Consider the following 17846-nt stretch of genomic DNA (forward strand, 5'->3'; position numbering starts at 1 on the left):
TTGAGTTTTGAATCCTGCCTGCAGTTGCCTTGGTAGCACCAGAGAAAATGACTTCTCATGCCTTATATGACCCCAAGCTGGATGTTCCCTGTGCCTGAGCTAGCATAGAGCAGAAATAAGATAAGAGTCTTGGTAGTCTGCTCCTATTGCAGTATTTTTTCTTTCCCCAAAAATGTGTCAACTGCTCCATTTCACAAATTTATTTGGACCTTGTGGAAACAATATGGTTTTTATCTATTTTATCTCATTTTATTCTCATAATAACCTTCTGAGGTATATAGGAGAAAGTTATTGTTGTCTCTATTTCACAAATAATTAAATGATTCCTGGGGAATGAAATTCTTTAGCAAAGGTCATATAATTTTGTTAGGAAAAGGAGTAGGAATGGAACCCAAGACTTTATCCATTATATTCCATTGATGTCCTTCATTGCTTTCCATCTAACTAGAATATAATTTAAGGCTCTTCTTGTCCTTTTTATACAGACACTACTTTAACTGTAAGTTACTTCCTGTCCCCAAATATCTCCCATCTGACTATTCACGACTCAGTTCCTTTCCTATTGAGCTTGAAATTCTGATGTTTAGAATTATTTCCCCTAGGTTAGACAACAAAGGAAAGGACATTGTCTCTAGGTCACAATTTATTGCTTTTGACCAAAATCAGTTGTGTGATTTACAGAGGAAAAAAGTAGGTACAGTGTTATCTTCAGAGGAAGTCACAGAGAAAGAATAAGTTTGTGAAGATGAAAATATGTGACATTTCATAGACACCATCATTCCATAAAAGAAATCTGCAGATTCGCATCTCACTGGGTTGATTTCATGTTAGTGTATAAAATCTCTTTGACTATGAGTCTTGAAGTAGCTATTGCCAACCTTGGTTTGTTATAGCAGTCATTTATCTTTTCCAGAACTGATTCTGGAAAATAACTATTTAGAATTAATGTCCCCTCCTCAGTATTGGTGAAATCCTAGATGGAGATTTGATTGTAAAGAGAAGATATCTACAAACATTGTCTAAAGAAAGTACTAATTTAAATTCACATGCTATCTGGCAGCAATTCTTTAACATATTTAAGAATATCAACTAAACTCTGACATTTTCATTCTAGAAATTTTAGAAACAAGACAGGGAAGCTAGATGACAGAGTGGATAGAGTAATGGACCTGAAGCCAGAAAGACTCAACTTCATGAGTTCAAATCGAGCTTCAGTCACTTTGGGCAAGTCACTTAACTTTGCTTCAGTTCCTCCTATACAAAATGAGATGGATAAGGAAATGTAAAACTACTCTGATATCTCTGCAAAAAAATAAATGAAAGAAAACCAAAAACAACCAACTAACCAACCAAAAAGACCCCCACAAAAACTCAAACAAAACACACACACACACACACACACATCAAATTGGGGTCACAGAGAGTTAGATAAATCTGAAATAACTGAACAACAATAGGACAATGCAAAGAAAGAGCAAATTCATTGGAAAAAATGGAAACTAGAGAAGAGTGTCTTAAGAATGATGAAGTACTTAATGAAGGGAAGGAACCACAAAGGGAAGAAAAGCTCCAAAGGAGAAACACACTAAAGACAAAATATTTCAGTGAACAATTCTGCCTAAAGTGAGGTCAAGGAGCCAACTTAGAAATGAAGTTGACTTGAAATTTCTTCTATTGACAATTATATAATACTCATTCCTGTTTGGTCATTTTTAGTACCTAGGAGTTCAATCTAACTATTTTCAATGAAAAAAAAAAAGATAAGAATGTTCATCATATAGAACATGATAGTCTTTAAATCATGCTCTGATATTTTTGAGTTTATAGGTTTCTCAACAATTTTCATATGAACATGCTGCATTACAAGAAAACAATTAAATGTGGAGGTGTATTTTATTTGATGTATTTTAGGATCCATGGAAGAGTAAGAACATATTCATGAGACTCATTCAATCAATATGCTTTGCTATTTACCTAGGGTTGCTACATAAATTACAGATTTTGTGCCTAGGGAAGAAAGGATAATCTACTTCCATAGAACTATTGGTTTTCTAGTTCTAATCTCTAGTAAAATATTTGATGTTTTGATTAGGTAACCTAATAATTAGATTAGATGACCTGTGATGCTAAAAATAACTATTCAGTAAAGGAAGTCTTTTGCATTTTGCACAAGAAAAGAAAATATGGGTATTCAATTAAATTTAATAATAACATTATGAAACATTTACAATATGTTCTACTGAGGTAATAAGAACTGAGGACTGAAGAAAATAGCAAAGCTCCTAAAGAACTTGATCTTCTAGGAGAAATTCAAAATAGTAATAGCAGAGACAGAATAAGATTGAAATATTTTTAGTTCTTGAAGGATGGATTGTATAATGACATTATTGCTAGGATTTCATCCTCTAAACATTATATAAAGGAAGACTCTGGTCCTGTCTCTGGTAAAATATAGTTATTCCATTTTTAATAACAAAATTTAGAAACAACCTATCTGCCCAACCATTGGAGAAGACTCAGTAAATTATGATATAGTAATGTAATAGAATATGATGGTACCATAAAAATGATAAATAGGAAGCATGTAAGAAAATGTGGAAATATTTCTATGAAGTGAGACAAAGAGAAATGAGAACAAGAAATGCATGCACATTGATTATAAAGGTAAAAAAGAAAGAAAATGAAATATGCTGAAAAAACAAAACCAAAATTAATGGAGCGTCAGACAGTCCTTGAAGGGGATGAAGAATGAAAATACTGTGTTTTTTTGTTTATCCTTTTTGAATTTATGTAATTCTATTTTTTTTCTGGTGCTGGTTGAAAGTGGAGGGGTAAAGGTGCCATGTAACAGTTGGACCTCTTATTTTTAAAGCTTAATAAGTTATTTATTGTTGATAATGATTATTCACATTTTAATCAAGCCTTAAAAATAGAATAATAATTGTACCTTGATATCTGTAGAAAGTGAGAATCAAAATGGAATAAATTGACTTTCAATTCAATATTGAAACAAGAGCTTTCTTGAAGGAGAAAATATTGATGACTAATTATATAATCTATTTTATCTTTAATAGATCTAATATTTTAATTTGTCTTTATATCAATTTTAGTTTTCCTATTTGCCTGGAAACATTATGAGTGCTTATATTTCAGTGGCTAAGAGATTATTCCTAATTTGAGGAGCTGATGTCACTTGGTCATTACTGCTGTTTTATGGGAGATGGAGAGGAACTAAATTCCCCCTCCCACTCCTCTCTGTCTCTTTTCTCTCTCTCTCTCTCTCTCTCTCTCTCTCTCTCTCTCTCTCTCTCTCTCTCTCTCACACACACACACACACACACACACACACACACACACACACACACAAACACAAAGTAATTCCTTGTTCCTGTTTCTCTAACAGGAATTTAATAATCGTTGCTGAAATACTTCATAGGGAGACGATAAAGAAAAATGAATGTCTACAAAAGGACTCTGATATCCTTAGAAGAAAGGTTTCATATAAAATGATATTATTATTATCATCTTAATAACACTGCTTGCTTACATTAGCACAGACGCCACAAATCACTAATTATGTTTTGACTCATTTTATGACATTTAGTGGCCTGGACAAAGAGTTTCTGACTGGGACCAAAGAGATGGTCTAGCTCTGATAGCTGAAATTGATTTCACTACAAACTTTGAACATTATAAACCCAGCTGCTGGTTCTCTAGGGTTTAAACAAATCCTGACTGGTTTTTGCATCCTTTTCTTCCTTAAGATCATGATCAAATTCACTAAATGGGGAAGAACAAAAATTATGATTAGGGTCATTTGATTGGGCTTCTCCTCTTGGGTGACAATATTTGCTAAGGTAGCCTTTCTCTTCACAGCACTCCTATGATCTGCAGTGCCTTATAGTTTTCCTTTCTCATTCACTCGGCTCTTGTTTGCCATCCCATCTTCTTTTGTGACTTGCTTTCTCAGCACCCTTCCTCCTTTGGATTAGGAACTTGGAACCCCACAACTACCATTTAGAGAAACAGCCTAACTCTTTGGAGGATGGATCATCTGGTTCTGACACGGATGCACTAATACTGGACCCTTCATTTCATGAATCCCTTTACCATTCCAGACTAACCAGTCAATTGATTTTGAGCAATGTCTAAGAACTCCTAGCTACAGCCTTATAGAAAGACATTAATGGTTAAGTTTTGAGGGATCATTTAAAAATTTTTTAACTTGTCCCTAAGCACCTAAAAAGAGTATCTACAGTAGAGGTATAGGTGACTGCTGAATTTTTCATTAGCCCTGCTATGATTGTAGGGATTCATCTTCCTCCAAGGTGCACACCTAGGCTTTCAGTAACATTTACTATATACTAAACTCTATATTAAGCACTGAAAGAGAGGAGTACTAAGCAAGAAAGAAGTGAGAAAGGAAGAAAGGGAAATAAAAAGGAAATAGAAAGTATATTTCCAACCCTCAAGGAGCTTTTAATCTAGTTAAGAAGTCTAAATATTTCCACAATCTGTGAATTTATCCAAGTGAGCACTTCTACCAATGCAACACACAACCCTGAGCTCAATTTGATGCCATTAAATTTCAGTTCTGGGTCTTTTTTGTTTCTAAAATTCAGCACACTTTCTATACAATACAATCTTTTCCATCTGAAAGTCTAAAGGGAGGCATAAAGTCAGAAATTAATGCCAGGTGTGGTGGTACATGTGTATAATCCCAACCCGTGTTTGAGACTGAAACTGATGGATCTCATGAGCACTGAGTGAAGAGCTGCTGTAAGTCTAAAGTCTTCTTTAAGTCTGACATCACTGGGGATGGCTAGGTGGCACAGTGGATAAAGCACCAATCCTGGAGTCAGGAGTACCTGAGTTAAAATCCAGACTCAGACCTTAATAATTACCTAGCTGTGTGGCCTTGGGCAATTCACTTAAACCCATCTGACTTGCAAAAACCTAAAAAAAAGTTGGATATGAATATGATAGAGCCCTGGGAGTGGACGACTGACTATTGCTTGATAACCCACTTAAGAACCCTAAAGATAGTTGAATCTGATCAGGTTAGAAAAAAGAGATTATTAAAATTTTCTGGAGAAAAAAGAAGCAAGAAAGGAAGGAAGGAAGGTAGAGAGAGAGGGAGGAAGAAAGAAGGAAAGAAAGTGAAAGAAGGAAATGAGAGAAAGTAAAAGAGAAAAAAGAAGGAAAGAAAAAAGAAGAAAAGCAGAAAATAGAGAAGAAAGCAATGAAAGAAAAAAAGAAAGAAAAGAGAGAAAGAGAAAAAAACACTAGACAATTCTATCCCAATACTTAATTTTAAATCAGTTTTTGAAGGAAGTGAAAAAAAATCAAGATTAGCAAAAATTTTTCACCCAGGGAACCGGAGCATAATATTGTAAGCTGTCTGAACAGCGCAGTGTATTGTTTAGAAATTGGTAAAGAAGAAAGGGATAATCAGACCACATGTGCCTGATGGCAGGGTCCAATTGATGTGGAAGACAGAGGCAGAAATGGCTAAGGCAGCATTCTTGAATCTGATTTCAAATAAGTACAAATGTATAAGTCAAAAAGCTCCATCATTTCTTAGAATGTGAAAAACACAAAGATTTTCCTAGTCTTTATTAATATGTAAACACGCAAAATACACACATTTGCCAGTCTGCCAAAAATAATGCTTCTCACTGACATGGGAACAACCTCCCACTCTCCACATCTGCCAATTTACCTATCTCTTTGTCTTTTTCTTCAAAATGGAACTCAAATACTCCATCCTCTGGGAAGACTTTTTTGATAAAAGGAGGAGATAGGAGGGTAAGGGAATAGCAATCAATCCAGTAGCCTCATCTTCACTAATCTTTCCTGTTACTACTTCACATTACTCTGTCCTCTAATTTCTGATACATATTGCAAATACAGCATATGCAGGTTAAAGGAAATAGGCCATTCACTTACTTTTCATTGGTATCAATTATTTAATGAATGGAGCAGTCAACAATGGAGAAGTAAATGGCAAACCATTCTAGTATCTTTGCCAAGAAAATTTCAACTGGGGTAAACAAACAGTTCAACATGCCTAAACAAAGAGAAGAACAAGAATGACAGCAAAATCAATCAACAAACATTTTAAAGTGCCTACTTCTGTGCTATATTTGTGCTAAGTGCTGGGGATACAAAAAGGAGGCCAAAGAATATACCCAGTCCTCAAGGAACTTAAAATCTAATTGGGGGGGGACACATGAAACAATCAAATAAATATAATGTTAAACAATATAAATAGGAAATAAGAAGGGGAAGGCACTGCAATTAAGAGGGATTAGAAAAGGTATTATGTAGAAGATAAGATTTTTAGTTGGGAATTAAAGGAAGCCAGGGAAATCAGTTTCTAGAGATGGAGGGGGGAGGTTGTAGTGTTTGTGAATAGCCAATAGTCCAGTGTTGCTAGATCTAGGGGCTACATTTTGAAGGACTTTGAGGGCTGAACTGAGGATTTTTTTATTTGACTCTAGAGGAAATTGGAAGCCACACAAATTTAATGAGCAGAGAGGCTGACAGGCCTCAGGGAGGATGGTATTGCCTTTATTATTAATAGGGAAGTTAGAAATAAAGCTGAGTTAAGGGAAAAGAGATAGAGTTCAATTTTGGACTTGTTGAGTTTCAGATGTCTACTAGAAAAACTAATTCAGGATCTCTGAAAGTCAATTAAAATCACAAACCTGGAGATCAATAGAGATTCCTTAAAGTAGGTCCTATAATGTTTAGTCCTTTCATTAACTTAGACATTTGAGAAAATTTATTGAGATATTTCAAAGTATTTATAGAATCATTGACATTGAGAAATGGAAGGAACCTCAGAAGATACTTAGACCAAGTCAAACAGGAAAGAAATTTTCCTACATGTTCTATAGATGGTAACATAGCAATTACTTGAAAACTTCCAATGAAAGGAAACTGAGCTCTCCTGAGACAATGCATTCTATTCCAGGATAGTTATAATTATCTAATTTTTCTTTTTAACATCAAGCTATACTTTGCTCTTTGGAATTTCTACAATCTATTAAACAAGTTGAGGGAGGAGAGAAAAAGAAAAGTAGAGGGAGAGAAGAAGAAGAAGAAGAAGAAGAAGAAGAAGAAGAAGAAGAAGAAGAAGAAGAAGAAGGAGGAGGAGGAGGAGGAGGAGGAGGAGGAGGAGGAGGAGAAGGAGGAGGAGGAGGAGGAGGAGGAGGAGAAGGAGGAGGAGAAGGAGGAGCAGGAGGAGAAGGAGGGGAAAGGAAGGAGGGAAGGAAGGAAGGAAGGAAGGAAGGAAGGAAGGAAGGAAGGAAGGAAGGAAGGAAGGAAGGAACAAAGGAAGGGAGGGAGGGAGGGAGGGAGAAAGGAAGGAATACATCTATGGAAACTTAACTATGGGTAAATCTGAAGGAAAAACCTATGCATGAGAAAGTGCCAGATACAGAGAACCAGACAGAATACACAATATCTTCTTAAACCCTGGTTCTTTGCTTTTCAAAGTTATAGGTAATGCTTATAGCACTTTAATTTCATATAGTTGACTATAGCAGTGAAAGTTTTCCTTCCCTTTCTTATGTTTTAAAAAAAAGTGCCATTTCCAAATTCTAACTTCCTGACCACCCGAAAATAGTTGCTCCATCTTTCACTACCCCATTCTTTTTATGCTGACTTTTCTCCAATATAGTTGATGGGAGTAGAATATCTAAACTTTTTTGATTTTTTCCCCTTATAACAATATGTTAAACCACTCAACAAAATATCAACTTGGAGATGATTATCAGACATTAAGAAGAGCATTGTTTTTTATTATTAATAAATCATTTTAATAACCTTGAAAGTAGATATTCTTTTCACATTTTCTTTGTTTTCCTTAGCATTTATGACAGGTAAAGTACATGTTGCTGTTCAGTTTGTTTCATGCCCCCATTTTGAGATTTTCTTGTCAAAGATACTAGAGTAATTTTCCTTTTTTTTCTCCAGCTCATTGTATATATGAGGAATTGAGACAAATAGGATGAAGTGACTTGCCAAGTATTAGAGATTGGATTTGAACTTATGAAGATAAGTTTTCCTGATTCCAACTCAGTGCTCTGCAACTGCAGTTGGTCCTTTCATTATCTTAGACATTTGATAAAATTCATTGAGATATTTCAAAGAATTTATAGAATCACTGATTTTGAGAAATGGAAGGAATCTCAGAAGATACTTAGACCAAGTCATATGGGAAAGGAATTCTCCTACGTTCCCTATAAACACTAGATGCTTAAAAATGCATATTGGTGATTTATAAATAGGCATCACCAAGCAACATACCCTTATCTAATCTCTAATTCTTTATCTTTTGGTGGGGGATGAAGAATGGTGTTAGGTAGTGACCTATGTACAAAAAAATCTCAAAATTTACTGAACTCCAAAAATGGAGGAGGTTCCTTTCCAGGTATAGAACTATATTTCCTTTATAATGTTCAACTTAGTTGCCTAGAACAATGAATGGTTAAATGACTAGCCCATAGTCACAAACATGTTTATCAGCATGTTATACATGCATATATCTGTATATCCAGATATGTCCACACATGTCTATACATATATGCATACATTTTTGACTGTACTTGTGTGTGTGTGTGTGTGTGTTTAAAGGGAGAATATCTAATTGAATTCTTTTAAAAAAGTAGTTGTAAAAGGGAGAAACCATTCCCAAAGATGGAAGGGTTTTAAGTGAATGAATAGGAGTAAATGAGTTCAGAGTCATGGGATGGAGAGAATTTTGGTGCTTGGATGACAGGTCAATCACAGTTTTGACAAAAATAAGTGCAGTGACCAATTGAATACAGGATAACAGAGAGAAATTAATGATACTTATCATCTGAACTTAAATCAAGAAATGGCTAGAACAAATATGAACAAGGACTATAAAATGTTTCTCAAGTCACTCTGAAGATAAGAAAATAATAAATAGCTCCCCCCCTAGCTTTAAAAGAATGATGCTCTGGCTTTGACCCCTTATTAATCTGATCCTCAGTCTTCTTTGTTCCTATCTTCCTTTAAGGTACCTTTTTTATTGTGATACTTTATAGTTTAAACATACCTTCATTTTAGATATTTTTCTTTGTCTTTTTCCATTATTTGGCACTCACTGAAACCTAGATGCCTCTTGAAGATAGACATTTCTCTCACCTTCTTCAAGACTGTCTCTTCCTAGGGGTGGCTATGTAGTTCAGTGGATAGAGCATCAGCCTTGGAGTCAGGAGTACCTGGGTTCATATCCGACCTCAGACACTTAATAATTACCTAGTCTTGTGGCCTTGTGCAAGCCACTTAACCCCATTGCCTTGAAAAATCTAAAAAAAAAAAAAAAAAGACTGGTTCTTCCTCCTATTTCTTTCCTACCTTATGCAAGTGCACATACACACACAGGTATCCATCCAGCCATGTCCACATTCATACCTACCCTCATATATATACCTCACCAATCCTCCTACACACACTCCTACAAGCACAACACACACACACACACACACACACACACACACACACACAATCAATCACATGGGTCAATTTACTAATGAGGAGCTTTCATTTATCTGTGTACTAGCATAATACCTAGAATAAGGTAACATTTTTGTAGTACTATTCTAATACTTTTTATTCTTTTCATTATCAGAAAATTGTTACAGGTCTATATAGATATGAATTCATAGCAGATTTTTCTATGCTGTAAAAATAAAATAATAATAATAATGAGTAAATAGAAAATAATTAGCACCAATAATTTTAATCATCAAAAGATTATGAAAGTTATTGCAGTTCTAAAAAAATGTAAATCTCAAACCATTTATAGATGCCATTAAAATGTGCAAAATATGATCCTAGTAGATACTATGATATAATGGACTTGGCGTCAGGAAGAACTGGGTTCAAATTCTGCCTCTGATATTTGCTATCTGAGTGATCATGGTCAAGACACTTAACTTTACAATCTGGGTAATTCTCAATAAGTCTGAATTGTAGACAAATTCTGATCAGTGCTCGGTGTTCACATAATAATGCAATCATAAGTTAACATACTTATATAATTACAATGGTGTAATTAAAAGGAAAATTCTTTGTGCTTTCACCCCGATAAACAAAAGCAAATTTCTGGAAAAAGAGAATTAAACATCTATTTCAAATACATCAAGTTAACAAGACATAGATTGGCAGGACTTCAAGATGAAGCCAAAATTTACTGAGAACTTTTGAAATGAGATAAATGCAATTTGGATAAGTCCATGTCAGTAAAAGGGGTTGGGTTAATGCATCTCAGCTACTCCCAATTGCCTATATGTGCTGTTTAACAGGTAGGAGGTAACCTGGATAGCAGGTAATAAAAAACCTGCAGACTGGATGATGGTTCCCACAATATGAATTTCCAAGGAGAATTCAGAACAATGAGTCACTGAATCAGCAGAACATTCAATAATGCCTTTAATTTACTCTTACAATATCAAACTAATATAACAATGCTGTTATACCCTCACACTGGTCAGTTTATGAACAGTTTATGAACAGTTTATGAAATTTGAAGGAAGGAAACTCTGCCAATAGAGGTTGACTTTTTCTCTGCAATTTATAATCTTAGGGAATTTCCAAGTACACTGAGAGATTAATGGACTTGTCTATGATCACACTGCAATTATGTGTTAGATGTGTGTATTGGACCTGATTCTTCTGCCTCTAAGATCATCTCTGTGTTCTCTATCCTTCAGTGTTTCTCTAGTCAACTCCAGAATCTAGCCAATTTAGTTTAATGCATTTTAGCAAATGTTTGGTAAGTACATAAAATGCACAAAACATTGTTTCAGACGTTAGAGAAGACATAGAATGAAACAGCATCATGGAGCTTATAATCTTGTGGGCAGGTATAATATATAGAAATATAAGTGCTTTGAAACTTTCATGCCAACATGGTAGTTCCAGTCTATCATTAAAGATAAAAATAAAGCCGCTTATAATGCCACGACAGTCATTTCAACTGAAGTCCTTTGTCAAATGATGCAATGACAAGTTTAACCATGAAAATTCAAATAGAGCATCACAGGATCAAAGACTGAATGTTGATAATAACTTTAGAGTTTATCCAATACAACTCTGTCATTTACAGTGGGAGAAACAGAAGTCCTCAGTTTTGGAGTGACTATTACAAGGTTACACAGGGAGTGAATGGCAGAGAAAGAATTTAAACTCAGGTTCTTTTATTCCAAACCCAGTGTTCTTCCCACAGTTTCATGCATATTTTTCATATGCATCTTAGGATATATCTAGTACAGCAAGAAATATATGGTGGAAAGCAAAAAAAAGGTTGCAGTGATCAAGGAGCAGTGGCTTTAACTGACAATTAGCAAATGTAAAATATCATATTGTCCAAGTCTGCTTGTGGAGGATCACAAAAAGTCTATTGCATCATTAATATGAATAAGCTAAACTATTAAAAATCCAGTGGAATCATAGATTGAATTAATAGAAATATGGTATCTTGAACAAGAAAAATATATCATAGGAGGGTAAATAGGATAGGGAAGGATATGAAAATTATGTTATATATATAGAATAGTTGAAACATTAAGAAATGTTTAGCATGAAAGAAAAGCTTACTGGAAGAGGCAATAATTAGCCTTAAAAATTTGACGGAAAATTATGTAGAAGAGGGATTTTTCTCTAGATAGAAGAGTTAAGGGGGAAATGAATGGGAATTATAGATAGGAAGATTTTGCTTCAGTGAAAAGAAAAAAAATTCTAACACTTAGAAATTTCCAGGCATGTAATAGTCTGCCCTGAGTCTTAATGAGCTCTACATCATTGGAATTATTCAACAAGATTCTGGATGGCTACTTGTCAGGGATGTGATAATGGGAATGGTTTCTTGATTTGTGAGGTTGGTCAAGTTCAGTAGTGAGACTCAGAAAGAGATCCCTGCCAGACAAATATTGACTTAGAAAACTATGAATTAATGTTATTTATGTTGTTTTGTAGTTTTGGTTATTTTTGTGAAACATTTCCTAGTTACATTTTAATCTGGAGTCTGATTTGGGCTGCACTGGGGATTTTGATACCTATGGACTAACTAATCCCACTCCAACTCTGATTCCCAGTTTACAAGTGTAATGATGGAGATCAGTTTATAAACGTTTAATAAGTTTAGCAAAGCACTCATCTCCAAGTGAAGAATAATCCTTCATCTATGCAAAGGCAAGCACCTTGATAATCCCTTGAGATTTTTCTTGGTCTATGATTTTGTGAAATATGTAGTTAGAAACCTGCAGACTATAATTTTATCATCGTGAAAACAATTGTTTAATCAATATTAAGCTAGTAAGAATAATTACTTAAAAGAGGAAGCTTCCTGTTCCTCATCTCCAGTGGCCATATCTCAGATGAACTCATCCCTTCCAAAGACTTCACCAATAGCAGCCTTGGGGTATCCAAAGGTTTCTGCTCTCCTCCCCCAAACTCAATGATGCTAGGCAGTGCCACAAGGTCATTCCCTGTGAACTTTTGTGTTCTAGGATTTCTTCTCCTAAAAAATAAATAATATAAAATAAAGATAAAAAATGTCTTAAAACTTGGATTTGAGAAAGCACTTCAGAAAAATGTGGAAAATATCAAAAATTGATTAATTGATAAGTTCTGAAATGGTAATTCTGTCCTGCCATAAAGGGATAATCATCCAAGGACTCTTTCATATTTATATTGAGGTCATCACGAGTTTTCTAGTCACAAAACTGAGTCTCCAAGAGAACCTCACCAATGAAAGAAGGGAAGTGGACCATGTGGAGGAATGTCCAGGGTATCTAGACCTCAGTTTTGATAGTCTGTTTCAAAGTGAGTTACGTCCAAGGTGCCAAGGGAGGTTCTAAGATGAGCCATGAGTAAGAGGTGTTATGGTCTCCACTCCAACTTCTTATAATTCTTATCTTTATCCAAAGTTCAGTTCAGTTTAGGTACCATCTATTAGATTTCCATCAATGATATTGTCCCATTCCTGTTGTCAAATTATTTGACTTCTGTTAAGATGTGAAGTGAGTAAATTTCAAATTATCCTGAAGCTTTGCTACTCTTATGTCTGGGGTAGACAAAATAACTATAATGTTTCTATATTATGTCTATTATCCAACAAAATGAAACCTCCTTGAAGTTTTGGTCTGTTTTTCTTATTATCTTTTCATCCACATATCCTAGCATAGCAGGCTGCTTAATTTTGGGCTAAATTCAATTTAATGATATGAAGTTACTTGTTTGGGATAGAAGTGATTAACAAAGAAATTAAACACTTGTCTACCTGTGCTGATTCAACCCGTTTCTTTTTCTTTTTCCCATGTGACCTGGAATTGCCTATATTTTCTGTTGACACTCATTGTAATTCCCTTTCACTACTTCAGTCCTGAATTCCCCCACTGCCTTTGCCACATGTACTCTGAAATTTACTGAACTATCAATCTATAACCATTACCTTATTCCCTAAACATATGGGGCTAGGTAATCTATGACCTGAATATGGTTCTAAGGAGAAGAAATTTATCACAAGCAACAACCATTTGGTTTCTTAAATGAGTAATATTTTTTAACAAAAAAGATAACTTTAACCATCCTCTTTATCATCAATATGATGTTTCTTTCAAAGAATAATCAATTTAATCAAGAATATTTTGCATAATACTGATATTCAAGTATCAGTTCTGTATATAAATATTGCGCCACCAAGACAAGATCATCTTTTAATAAATTGACTGCCAAATAACTGGGGTCGAAAAATATAATCTGTTATACAGGATTTTTTCCTTCAAACAAAATTCATTGTAGCCACAGCAGCAAAGCTGGGTGATGTGAATGCCAGAAAAGCTAATGCAATCCTAGGCTGCAAAGACTGTCCCTTGGGAAACAGAAATAACCTCCTTATATAGAATTGGATTTTTCAGTGCTATTTATTGCAAAGGAAATTCTACCAATAATTATCTATCTAATAAAATATTTCAAAAAGAAATAAAATAGGAGATTCACAGAATCTTAGCATAAGAACTGGACTTCCCCAGTGTATTACTGACCATTTAGATTAGGAATTTTCCTATTCTGAAGAGGGGAGAATAATAGTTGTTGCTCAACCCTGGATATTTTTTGTTTGTTTTGTTTTAATATGGAATCATGGAGATTGGTCAACTGTCCTCTACATTAACTATTTCCAAAATAATGTCATTAATTAGTTATAGCAAAAATACAAGCCTAAGTGGATATCACAGAGAAACACATAGTATAACATGTTCTGGATATATTGTCTATCCCAGTACTGCTAAGTATCTCCATCTAATATAGTAAGTATAACTCCAATGACTTGTCCATGTTGTTTGAATGTCAAATATATGTTTTATGAAAAGAAAATTTTATGGAAAATTCATACAAGGCAAGAATTCATATGGAAGTGAGAAGAAATGGTTAAAAAAGGATTCTCTGAAGAAATATAGAATCAATTGTTAGAGATGGAAGACCACTCAGAATTGCATGTCCACATGAAAGAAGATGCTGTGCCTTATGAACAAAGTTGAATTGCAGTAGCTCAAAAAATGTGAAATATTTGTTTGGACTATTTGTACCTGGCCTGGGGTAGAAACTTCAAACTCTTATTGATCTAATCAACAATGGTTGGACACACTGTACCTTGACCTAGCCACAGTGATCTTATTTTGGTCCTCTTTGAGCAAATGAACAACAGCCAACTAACCCCAGAAATAAAAGTTTGAAAAAGCTTCTACATAATTAGAATTCAGACACATTTATTTTCTATTTTTAGTTATTGGTCACAGCCTTCCATTAAGTAGTCTTCATTTCACTGTGCAATCTGATTCCTACTGTATTTTGCTTCTATTAATCCAGTAGTTAATAAGAACTCAATCAAACCAAAAGGTAAGCGTCTTCTGAATTTATGTTGAAAATTTTTACCTTAGGCTTACAGCAGAAAAAAAATTACCTTACACCAGAAATATATGTATATACATAGATAGATAGATAGATAGATAGATAGATAGATAGATAGATATTTATATCTATACCTATCTCTCTATAAAGAGATAGGAAGATAGACAGATAGAAATGTTAAAGAGAGAGAGAGAGAGAGAGATACCAAACTTATAAATCAATGAGAAAGAATATAATTTCCTTTTTTTTTGCAGAAGGCTTTTTTTTTCTTTTCTGAAGCAAATTTCTGCCTTTGGGCAAATTTAGAAAAAAACAGCAGAGCTAGAAGTGAATTTTGTTGTTGACAAATATAAAAATAGCAAGATTCCACTATATGTCACTTTTGTGAGTACTTACAGCCACATAGTTTTTCTATGAATATCCCTAAAATGAAATTATGTTATACTATTTCAGTGGAGCTGTGAATGCCATGTCTTTAAAGGAATTAAATTTTCTAAGATCTCATTTAGCTGGTTTGCACACCTTTAGACCCAGCAGGTATTTAGATCTCTCAATATATCCAGTTTCATAAGCATTAGCAGGCTGTGGTGACAAGCTTTATTGCTCTATTTGTCACCTACCTCCTCTCACTCCTACACTGCATTTGCATCCTCTTTTTTTATACTCTTTTTATGTACATATTTATTACTCTGTTTTCCATCCACTAAGTCATGAATCCACTTGAGATACACACATATATGTGTTGATCATGTATTATATTATGCCAAGAAGTGTTCTGAATGATTTTATATATATATATATGTATATATATATATATATATTAATGTAATTGGTATGTAGGTACAACAGAGAAAGATAAGTTGACATTTACCTTAAAGATGTTAGTGCATTCTGATTTTTAATTTATGGTTATTATGATATTGAGAGATATACAATGGCAATAATTCTCTGATCTTTTAAATAGGAACAATTAAGGAATTTACTCATTCATTCTGGCAAGAGTGGCTGCAATAAGCTTCTTTAGAGTCATTACAGCATACTGTGTGATCTAAATCTTAATATTCCATACTCCTAAGATTGCACGAGACATCACAGCTCACAAAGTGCCCAGTAGGCTGGTGGCAGGGAGAAACAACAAAAACTGTATACATATCCCAGGAAAAATGATCATTTTTATAAATGAGATTCTTCAGTTTATGATGGAGGCCCACTCAGTGATCTCAGACATTTCACTTTTATTTGCTTTCCCATTAATTTTCATGATGAATTCCCTTATTTTAAGGAGCTAAGTGGCATAGGGAATTAAATATTGGACTCAGACTCAGAAAGACCTGAATTAAAATGTGGTGTAAGCCTCTGTGTAACTATCTATCTCAGTTTTGTCATATGAAAAATAAAGATGATAATTTCATTTACTACTTAAGTTGTAACGTTAAAGTGAGATACTTTTTGTAAGGTACTTCAAAAACTTTAAAATATTCTATAAATACTATGTAGTTTTATTATTTATTAAAGGAGTTTCAAAAAACCCCCATACTTAAAGGGTTATATAAATGTGATATCATAAGGTAGCCTCTTTATATTGTATAATAACTCTGACTCCTGTGACTGTTTATATCTACAAATACAACATTTGCCTCTAGCTCCTCCTTTGTGTTCAATTGCTTTTAAAGCTGATGGTAAAGTTTGAAGAGCTGAAGTGTTGACCTGCATGGCTATTTATTTTTTATTTTGATAATAGGGAATGAATGGTTGCACAAAATGACCTTTACTGAATAATAGCTAAAATATACATCTAGATATTATTATGACCTAAAAATGAAAAATGAAATATAAAGAAACACAGAAAGACTTTTATGGACTATACAGAACAAAGGAAACAGCACTAGGAGTACAATCTGTAACATGATTATGATAATGTAAATGAAAATAAAGATAAAAAGAAACCTAGTTCAGATTGCTTTTAATGACTAATCCCAGCTCCAGAGAATCAGTGCTAAAACATAGTTTCCTTCTACCTCTGAGAGGATAAGGAAGGAGGTTATTGGTACAGAATGTTGCATGTGCTGTCAGATGAAGTTGGATGTTGCTTTTCATTGTGACAAAGGCTTCAATGGAAAAGAAGAGGAACATAATGAAAAACTGCTGTAATGAAAAAAAAGACATCAATAAAACTTTAAAAATATGAAATTAAATGGCTATTCTGAGGCAAAACATTCTGATAAAAGAAATAAATACTTAAAAAGAATCTATTGGTAATTCAAAGAATTTAATAAATAAACATATTTTATCTCTACGAGGTATTTAAAATAATCATAGGAGACAGACTATTGGCTATTGGTTATATTATTGTTCTTTTATAACACATAGTTGTTTATTCAGTATTATTATCATCATCATCATCATTATTATTATCATTTCAGTGTGGGCATTTTAAAGCTTTATTTAAAATCACTCAGAATACTTCTTGGCATCAAATACCTCTTACAAAACAATATTTTGGTAAATTATATATAAATGAATAGAAAGATATGAGTGATGTTTCTATGTAAATAACCCTGCAAAGAATGAGCCAAGGACTCAGACTGATCAAATGTAGCTTTATTAAAATGGAACATAACATTTTCAGTTGAAGTTTTGAGGAGCAAGGGGAAAATTGTTAATTTTTATTTTCCAGAGGCCCTAACAAGTTTACTTCTGATGATTGAAAACTTTGAAATACTTTACTTTGTTTTCATTTTTCTTTTCGTGGGCCTGACTAAAGGGTGTGCTGGGACCAAACTCTAGCTGTCAAGCTTAATTTTCAGTGTGATTTTAAAAATTAAAAAATACTACAAATCATGACTCAATTAATTGTTTTATTGATTGTTTTAGCCGTTCTTCAGGAAAGTCATGGA

At 33.9% G+C, this 17846-nt stretch overlaps 1 protein-coding gene across 3 annotated transcripts in view; it reads right to left on the minus strand.

Annotated features, from left to right (window-relative positions):
* CHRM2 (cholinergic receptor muscarinic 2) overlaps positions 1 to 17846 on the minus strand; it is a 198599-nt gene that overhangs the window by 15751 nt on the left and 165002 nt on the right. The window contains exon 1 of one of the 3 annotated variants that reach the window (XM_074193607.1): positions 5950 to 6042. The exons of the other annotated variants lie outside the window; for them this stretch is intronic. The gene's annotated coding sequence lies outside the window, so the exon portion shown is untranslated. Of the gene's footprint in view, positions 1 to 5949; positions 6043 to 17846 lie in introns of those variants that run through there. 3 annotated transcript variants of the gene reach the window in all.

Source organism: Macrotis lagotis, chromosome 7 (assembly GCF_037893015.1).
Source record: "Macrotis lagotis isolate mMagLag1 chromosome 7, bilby.v1.9.chrom.fasta, whole genome shotgun sequence".
Classification (NCBI taxonomy): domain Eukaryota; kingdom Metazoa; phylum Chordata; class Mammalia; order Peramelemorphia; family Peramelidae; genus Macrotis; species Macrotis lagotis.